General features: G+C 52.5%; 1 long non-coding RNA gene across 1 annotated transcript in view; it reads left to right on the forward strand.

Annotated features, from left to right (window-relative positions):
* LOC107152838 overlaps positions 1-6,202 on the forward strand; it is a 14,338-nt gene extending 8,136 nt beyond the window's left edge. Inside the window, exon 2 of the long non-coding RNA XR_001504827.2 lies at positions 5,723-6,202. This is a non-coding gene — a long non-coding RNA (uncharacterized LOC107152838). The remainder of the gene's footprint in view (positions 1-5,722) is intronic.
* Positions 6,203-9,095: the final 2,893 nt, after the last annotated feature.

The following is a 9,095-nucleotide window of genomic DNA, read 5'->3' on the forward strand; positions in this document are numbered from 1 at the left end:
ATAGAAGAAGAAATGGTTCCCAGGTAGTTTTAATACCACCAGGGAGGAAGAGGCTGGACCATCCTGCTCACTGCTCCAGAAGGATTTGGAGTAAAATTGGTAGGAAAATAGGTTTTATTCACAGCCAGTTTTGAAGGAAGAGAGAAGAAACAATTATTTTGAAGGTTCTGTCTCCAAAATTCTTGAAGTTGAGCAGAACTTTTAAAGGAGAGGAGGTCAGAGAGAAGACAGGGCAGGGAGTGCGGGGGAGGCAAATGTCAGGGAAGGGACACCTGCAGATCCAGTTGACCTGTGTCACACAGGCCTGAGTGGGCAACCTCTGCTCCGTCTTCTTCGGGGCTGTCAGGGTAAGGGGTTGCAACCCAGCCCCAGCCTCCACTCTGAGCATGAGGAAGCCATTCCCAATTTCAGATGGAGGGGGGCAAGTTCAGTCTGCTTCAGGACCTAGACTTGAGGCTTCTTGAGTGTGATTGAGAACCCCATTTTTATGAAAGGGCAAGGCTGCTGGGAGTCTTGGATGTTGGAAAATGTGACAGAAGAGATTTTAATAAAGCCAAAGCCAAAATACCCAGGGCTGTGAATTGAACTGCTGCAGCCGTAGGTCGCACCCTCCTCTTTGTTGCCCAAGGAATGTGGGAACACTGACAGTCGTTTGCCTTCACCCAGGTGAGCCCTCTCTGAGACCATGTGGAGACATTTTCAGGCCTTGAGAACAAGGAGGTGATACCTCTGAGAAGAAGATTGGGTTAAATCTTATGAACACATCTTGTTTCTTTCCTGGCTTTGGCTGCTAGGCAGCTGAAGGCCACATTCCAGTTGATCTCTGATGGCTAAGTCCCTCTGCTACCAATCAGTCCAGCCCTCAGCATCACCAGCCTTGGGTGCTTTTGCTCAATTCAAGATGGAAATCATGAGGAGGCAAGCGATTCCAGAAGGCTTGGCTGAATCTTATGCTTAAGGGCAAAAGAGACAGCAAGTGAGTAAGGCTCCAGACTGGCTCCTGGAGGAAGCTGGGAGCAAAGCTCTAGGGCTGACAGGTGGCTGGCGCAGGTGTCCTGGCAGCGACTGAGCAGGGCTCCCCGCTTCTGCACACACATGTTTTGCTCTGCTCCCAGGTCTGTGCTTGGTGGGTGATCTGCTCCTGCATGCTGAGCATTTGTACTCTATTTGCAAAGGACAGCAGAGGCGCTCCCCATGGCCAGCCCAGGAGGTCATCTGGCATCAGAGCCCGGCATTCTGCCCACGAGAGGCTGCAGGAAAGTCCTTTTGCAGGCACTGAAGGAAGCACATCATGGAAACAGGGCCTCCTGCTTATCCTTAGAGGCAAAACGTGGTTGGGAAGTTTTCTCCTTGGTGACGCACTTTAGCGAGGCCCTTACAATATTCTTCTTTTCTATGTTTTGATTTGGCCCTGGCTTCACCTGCCCAGTCGGCCACCATTTTCCTAGTCACGGGATCTTCCTAACCATTTCTTTGCTGCTGTTTTGCGTGTATTTTTGAAAATGGCCTCAAATTGCTTTTGGAGCAAGGCAAGGCACGAACAAGGAGCCGAGGATCACATTCCACCGGGGACCTCAGCCCGGGAGAGCAGCGAGCATCCTGGGGGCAGCACCGGATCTGAAGCAGGCAGCCAGGCCTGCCTCTGAGCCTCCGAGGTTCCCACTTGTTAACCACCATCTGGGACTCCACTTCCCCTCTGGGATCCTCAGTGTCTTCATCAGCAAAATGACAATAGCAGTGGTCACACTGAGCCTAGCTGTAAAGTGAGGGTGCTGGGAGGTGGCGGTATCTGCAGCACCTCCTCAGGTGCTGGGTGGTGCACAGTGCTGGCGCCCCACAGAGGACCTGGATGGGTGTGCGAGTGCTTAGGGGGCTGTGAGCTGAGGAAATGTGGGGACGAGGGGGGCAGGTGCATGTGCTGCCTACGCTGGACAGGAAAGACCTCCTGGAGGGAGGTAAGAGGAGGAGGTTGCTTTCTGAGCACAGTGGGGCCACCATGAGAGGGGAGAGGACTTGGAATGGGTCCATCCAGTTGGACAAGAAATGGCTAGAGGCCTCTCAAAGCCCTGGCACTGACAGTACAAGGACAGGCAGGATGTTGGGGTGTGTCTCAGTCCAGTCCAGGCTGCCCATGTCTTGGAGTGACCCCAGAGGTGGTGAAAGGCACATCTGCTCAACCATGGGAAAGGGCTGGCTTGGCTGTGCCTGGGCCAGCTGCCCACTCTCCTGGACCCCCTGGCACCAACTCAGACCCTTCAAAACCACGACAAAATGGCCTTCAAGGCAGTGGGAAAGCCCCTGGTATCTGGTGGCACCACCGAAATTGTTTATCTGTTTATGTGCCTTGTGGGTCACTGCCTGGTGTGCACATCACAGGGGAATAAATGTGAGTGCGCACACACACACACACACGTGCCCCACATGTGCACACCTCTACCACATGTTCCCATGGATACCTACGCCTGAGCACACATGTGCCCCTGGACACACGTGCTTGCACCTGGGCGTGTAGCACCCACACGCACACAGGCCGCGCACCCACACCTTCAGAGACAGCCCCTGGCTCTGCAGGCTGTGCTCCAACGGGAAGAAGGAAATACAGGTGAGCTGTGGTTCCCACTCAGGGGGGCGCCCGAGTATGGGCCCACAAGAAAGCCAGCCTCCTGTTTACCCCTTCACTGGCCACGCATAAGAGCCCCATTATGACCGAGCTGCTTTATCTTGGTGACACTTAGTGACACTTGTTTTCTTTGGTTTGGCCCAGTATGTGCTCTTGTCATTGCCCTGTACCCATTTAAAACTCCTCCTTTGTCCCAGCTTCCTTGGAGGGACAGTATTTGTGTGGTTTTCGACTCTGCCTGCCAAGCCGCGACAGGCCTCCCCTCAACTGCTCATTTGTTGATGGGCAAGGCAGCGGGTCTGGGCCTTGAGCTCCCTGTGAACCAGGACTCTGGAGCAGGGAGGCTGGGGCGGCTTCTGGGTCCCCGAGGCCACACCTGCCTGGCTTCCCTTTGGGCCACAACACGGGCAACAGCTCATTGCCCCCCTCTTTTTAAAAGGCGTTCCCTTTGGATTCTGGGGTTCTTAAGACCCCTCCACACGGCCCACTGTGCCTGCAGCCCAGAGTAGCCTCCATCCTCCGAGTCGGAATGGAAGGCCAGCAGGATGGTGTCTCCAGGGCTGGAGAGCGCGTCATCTGGGCAGATGCCTTGCCTGCGACCTGCTGGGTCCTGCTCAGGACTGGGCTCCTTCATGTCTTCCCGCCAACCCTGGGGCACTGTGAAGTGGGGGTGGCTGCAGCACCCATGACCCCCGTGCCCCTCCAGCTGTTCTCACTCTGCCAAGTGGCTCCCCGGGCTTGAAAGGCACACGTTCCTCTTGAAGGTGAAGAGAGGAGGGGGGCAGCGCTTCCCAACATTCAGACCCCAAGAGAAGGCCAGCCCAGCTGGCAGCCAGGGCCGGAGGACAGCGAGCAGGGCCAGACGTGCTCAGGGTGGCCTTGCAGAGGGTGCGAATGTCCCTGCCTTTCACCTGTGTGAGGGGAGAGGCTCTGGCAATCACGACCTGGGATGAGAGGCAGGAACCCCGACTACTGGGGACACCTGGATGAGTGGCCTCTGGCTGGAGGCCGTGTGGCAGAGCTCAGTCTTCACACAGGCACGTTGGGTGGCCTGCACAGGGGAGGCTGTCCCCGGGCTGGGCTGAAGAGCAACATAGCCCTTGCTGGCCACCCCCTGGCCCCTCGGAGCTGGGAATGCTCCCAAAGTCTCTGTCACTCACCCCCAGCACGTTCACGGGCACCGCCAGGGCAAAGAGGTGCCGGTCTGTGGCAAAGCCGGAAAGCGAGGCCCTTCTCCATAAGGCCTGTTCTTGACTCTGAGCTTCTGCCCAAACTGCGCCTTTTTGTTTAGATGTCTTCCAGTTTGTAAAATGGTGGTGATGAAATGGGCTTTAAACAGCTCTTCATTTGGAAAAGAAACAAAAAGGCAGCCTATGCTGGTCTCCAAAATGAAATTTATTTGGGTTTTTCAGGTTCGTGGACTCTAGTTTGGAAACAGCAAATCCACCTCGTGACCAAAGCAGGGAGCTCTGGTGAGCCTCTCAGGTCCTCCAAACTCCTGTGCCCAGTGTCCTTCCCCTTTGAATGCTCTGGCTCCTCGGCCCCCCACTATGCCCCAGCCCCAGTGACTTCCAGGCCCATGGCCTGCTGTGCCAGGGCCATCTGGAGCCAAGCCCTCTGTCCTCTGCTGCTCTGATCCCACCGCATGGCTGGTGAGGGACTCTCCTCACTTCATTTCCCTCCTTGTCCACCAGCCACAGGAGAGAGCCTCAGTGCTGTCTCTGCTACACCCTGACCTTGGGTTTCCTCCTCCCAGGCCCACAGCCCCAGAGCCACTTGGCTCTGCCTTCTCCACCCTCATCCTGGGTGCCCGAGCCTGGCTGCAGGAGACACCACCATCAAGGGGCATGGCCCCTCTAATCTATGGCTCAGTCCCAGCTGTCACCCTGCTACTTGTCAGTGCTTCAGTGAACCTTTGGTCAGGGCCCTGTCCTTCTCCTCCGAGGCTAAATTCCCTGAATGTGCAGGTTGAGGGTTTTGGGGTGGAGACGGCTGGCAGACCGTAAAAAGAAGGAGAGAGATTTGGGGTCCGCAGTGTGTCAGATATTGCTGAAGCTGTGGGAGTAGATCGAGTCCAGGTGGAGGAGGAGAGGGATGGGACAGAGCTGGGAAGACACTTGCTGTCCCCAGTGCCCACCTTCCTCCTGGGTTCCTCATCACATGTGGCAACCTCAGAGATGGCAATGACTGAGTCCAGACCTGGGGCCATTCATGGCTCCTTTGTCCTCCTGACAGCCACATGGCCACTGGCTTATGTTTCTGATGACCATTTCTGCCATCTTTGCCATCCCCTCCTTTCCCTGGGCCTCTAGCTCTGCTTTGTTCCTGGGGTGCAGGGGCCAAGCACATTCGCCTGTGTGCCCTCAGATGCAGGGCAAGCTGGCACATAGAAAGGTTCTTTGCAAGTTTGCTTCCAGAGATGCTCTCCACACTGAGCCTGCAGGAGGCTTGCTGGTACGCGGGTTGCCAGGTCCCACTTCTCAACCTCAGGGTTTGCAGTTCTAACAGTTCTCAGGTGATGCTGGTGGTCCACGGCCCACACTTTGGAACCAGGGCTTTAGTGCATGGAATGAATGGATGCTGATACTGGAGGCATGGTCTGATCCATTCCAGTTGTATTAATCTAGATCCCTCATACAGGGACCCCTGCGGCAGTTAGGGCACCCTAATATCTGTCTATTCCACTGGCCTTCTGCTCAATTCAGTCAGTTCTAACCCTGCAGTGGTTCTTAACGTGTCTCCATGAACCACACTCCACCACCCCTACTACCAGAGAATTATGTGGCGTGTGTGTGTGTGTACATGTGTATGTGTGGTTCTCGGGATTGAATGCAGGGCCTTGCGCACGGCAGGGAAGCACTCTACCGTTGAGTTAAACCCCAACCCTTTAAAAGTTGTTTTAAATTTTGAGGCAGGGTCTCACTAAATTTCCCAGATTGGCTTTGAACTTGTAATCTTTCCACTTCAGCTTCCCAAGCAGCCAGAATTACAGGCCTGTGCCCCGATGCCTGGCTGTGCCGCCACATTTTAGACAGGAGGACTGAGTCGACCTGGGTGTGCTTGGTTACATTCTGAGTTGGCTTGTTGTTTCTGTCTTTCCAGATGGTTATGCATAGTGGGGCATTTTTGGCTTCCTGTTCATCCCTTTCTCAAAGTCCTTTCCCAGTCAGGGGTGAAGGTGTTGAGGGGATGAGGAAGCCCTGCAGCTGTGTGCACCCACGGGGAGGACACTGAGACATCGCCAGCCCCCTCTGGAACATTAAGACTTCAATGGCAGAAACTGAGCCCATCTCTTAATTTAGCAGAAAGAGAAACAAATGCCACCATTCTGACCAGCTCGAACTGGACACAGACACTGAATGAACTGAATCAGCTGCACTCAGGCCCCTGGGTGCTCTGGTTGGGAAGTGGCTTAAGTGGGTGTCCTGTGTCTCTTACAAACCAGGGATCACATGTCTGAGATTTAGGGGGTCAGTTGTAGCAACTGGAGGTGCCCAGAATCGTTCCTTATGCAGAAACTCCCTGAGGAAGAACCATGACAGGCTCCTTTAACTCAATAAATTGAGTTTCTTTTGGATTCCATTCAGTTTCCTTGTTCTCATTCTTTGCTCCCAAGAAAACTATTGGTATATGATTCGGTGTCTTAAGCCGACTAGTTGTGGAGCCAAAGTATACTCCTATTGTGAGTGAGTGGCTTGGCTTCCTGGTTCACCATTACTCCCTGGTGTCTGTAACAACGTGACTGGGTTTCCTAGAATCTGATCGCCCGGGTGACTTGAATCTGAAGACAGATGCTTGGCCTGAGGAGCTGCCCCAGTGTCCCTGGCCTCCACCTTCTCCCTCAGGCTGGCCTGCCCAGTCCCAACCACCCCTCCGAAGGTGGCTCACTGGCGTGGCCAATGGGAAAGAGTGTAAAATAGCCTTGGGAAGATGGCGCTTGTGGGTGAAGGGGAGAGGCTCTTGGGATCTGAGGGTGGGAGAGGGAGGGAAACGAGGGTAGCAGAGGGGCTGGGGGCCACAGCTGTGACCTTCTTTTATTTCTCCACTTGGCTGCAAGCTCACCCTGGGCCACAAGATGCGTAAGTCATCCCAGTTGTTAATCTGGATCTAGTGTTGCCGTTGAAAACACTCTTCAGGTGATAGGCACTTGGCATCTTTTGTAAGGCCTGTATCAAGCAAATCTGGCCCCCTTCTGATGGCCCAGAGGGTTTTCCTTCTCAACCTGTCCTGCTGAACATTTCTGAATAGCAAAACATCCTTTGGTGGCAGGAACTCAAATCCAGGATCCACCATGTGAATGGAAACAGTCTTTTGAGGAGAAGGAAGTGGATTAAGAGTCTAGAGTGCATAATACCAGGTTTTGGAGCCAGAATTCCCTTCAAGCTCTGTCTCTACTTTCTAGTTGTGTTGTGTGAGTTAGTAACTTAACCTCTCTGAGCCGCAGCTCCTTAGGCAGTTATTAATGCAGTTTGGACAACTTTACCCAAAGTAGCCCTCCCACCATAGATCCTCTCTACTCTATTGCCTTATCTCCTTCATAATCCTTATCGTCACCTGAAATGCTTCTCCCAGCTTAGTTATACCTTGTTGGTTGTCTGGGTTGTCTTAGTCTATAAATTCCAAGAGGCCAGGGATCATTCCATCTTCACCTGGAGCTCTGAGCTACTTGCTGTATGAATGGAGGAAGGAACAGTGTGTTCCTTAGTACGTGGCTGGCTGTGAGTGCAGAGCTCCCGTGGTCCACCTGTGCAGAGTAGCCTGGGCTTGCCTTCCACATAGACTCTTGCTCAGGCAGTTTAGTCTGCAGATATTTCTTGAGCACTTGCTAGGTGCCACACACTGTTATTTACAATGCAGCAAAAAACAAAGCAGACCAGACTTCCTGGTTTGTAGAAGCTTGCACTTCAGTGGAGGCGAAGAGACAAAAGAATCCAGAAGCAAGATATGAGGAGCTGGATGGTGAGAAGGGTGAGAGAGGGGCTAGGAGGTGCTGTGGGGGGTCAGGAAAGTGCAAGGTTAATGCTTTCTTTAACTTTAATCCAAGTTAAAGCTGGAATGTAACACACAAGTGTGTTTACTATAACTTATATTTCACAATGTATAATGGAACCAACCACTTTAAGTTAGGAAACCAGGAGCTCAGAATGTAGCCATTTTAAAATTCCCTAACAGGTATCCAGTCACAACTGTAGCCCTTTCCCTGTGCTCGCCCCAATTTTAAATTAGCTAATCCTATCGATTGTAACCCCAAACTCCTCCTAGCAGAGCAAGGGGCATTATTGCATTAGGGATAAAAGCAGGCAGACTGCCCACCCAGGTCTGATTCCCTCTGGGGTCACATCCTTCTGCAGGAGTACAGTTTTGTCTTGCAGAACCACTTCCAAGCATGTGTTTGATTTCTTGGGGTACCTTGGTATTTATTTATTTTTCTTTTAAATTTGTTTATTCTAATTTGTTATACATGACAGCAGAATGCATTACAATTCATATTACACATACAGAGTACAATTTTTCATGTCTGGTTGTACTTGAAGTAGAGTCACACCATTGATGTCTTCAAACATGTACTTGGGGTAATGATGTCCATCTCATTCCACCGTCTCTCCTACCCCATGCCCCTTCCCTTCTCCTCTGTCCCTGCACCTCAGGATTCCTAACAATTTTGGCACCCAACGTGGGGCTCCATACATTGTCTAGGGGGTTGTGGGGTCTTCTTCCTAGAGGAGACGTGTCCCCCTGCCTGGTTGCAGAGGCCTTGGGGTGGGGGAGCAAACTGTGATCCCTGAGGGCGGTAACAGACTCAGAATAGAAAGTGGACCATCAATGAGGGGACAGGGCCCTGGCCAGCATCGAGGTGAACAGGTAACTTCGTGCATGGACCAAGGCAGGAAAATCTGTTCTCAAGCTCCAGAGAGAAGTACTTTCCTGGTGGTCAGGACATCCTGGAGGCCATGTGAGTGTGACTGAGACGTGACTTGGCCACAAGGTGAGTGTGGACTCCCAGTCTGCGAGGGAGCTGGCAGGGGCAGAGACAGAGCCTTGGGAAGGGGAGTGCAGAAAGCCTTCAATGAAGGGGGAGCTAAGCCTCTTGAGATGCAGGAATACAAGACCAGACCCAGGGAAACGGGGTGGGCAGTGAAAATCCTACTCTAGAGAAAGAGGATGCCCGCAGGGGAAAAGACACCAAAATTCCCCCAGAGAGCACTATGGGCTACTTGCTAAAATATTGGAAAGATAATCCCAGGACAGAAGGGAAAGAGAAAGAAAAGATGGTAAAATGCTGTTGTTTTATATGGACTCAGGAACCTCTCCTAAAGCCTTCAGCATTTTGGCCAAAGGTTGGAGCAGATGAAGATTGGATATATCAATTATATAGAATATCTAAATGATAAAACCCTTGTAATCAGGAAGAGAGAGATTATGCTTTTTGTGGAGAAAGGGGCCTAAAGTCCTCTTTCCTCTTAAAATTACTAAA

This window comes from Marmota marmota, unplaced genomic scaffold (genome assembly GCF_001458135.2).
Source record: "Marmota marmota marmota unplaced genomic scaffold, marMar, whole genome shotgun sequence".
Classification (NCBI taxonomy): domain Eukaryota; kingdom Metazoa; phylum Chordata; class Mammalia; order Rodentia; family Sciuridae; genus Marmota; species Marmota marmota.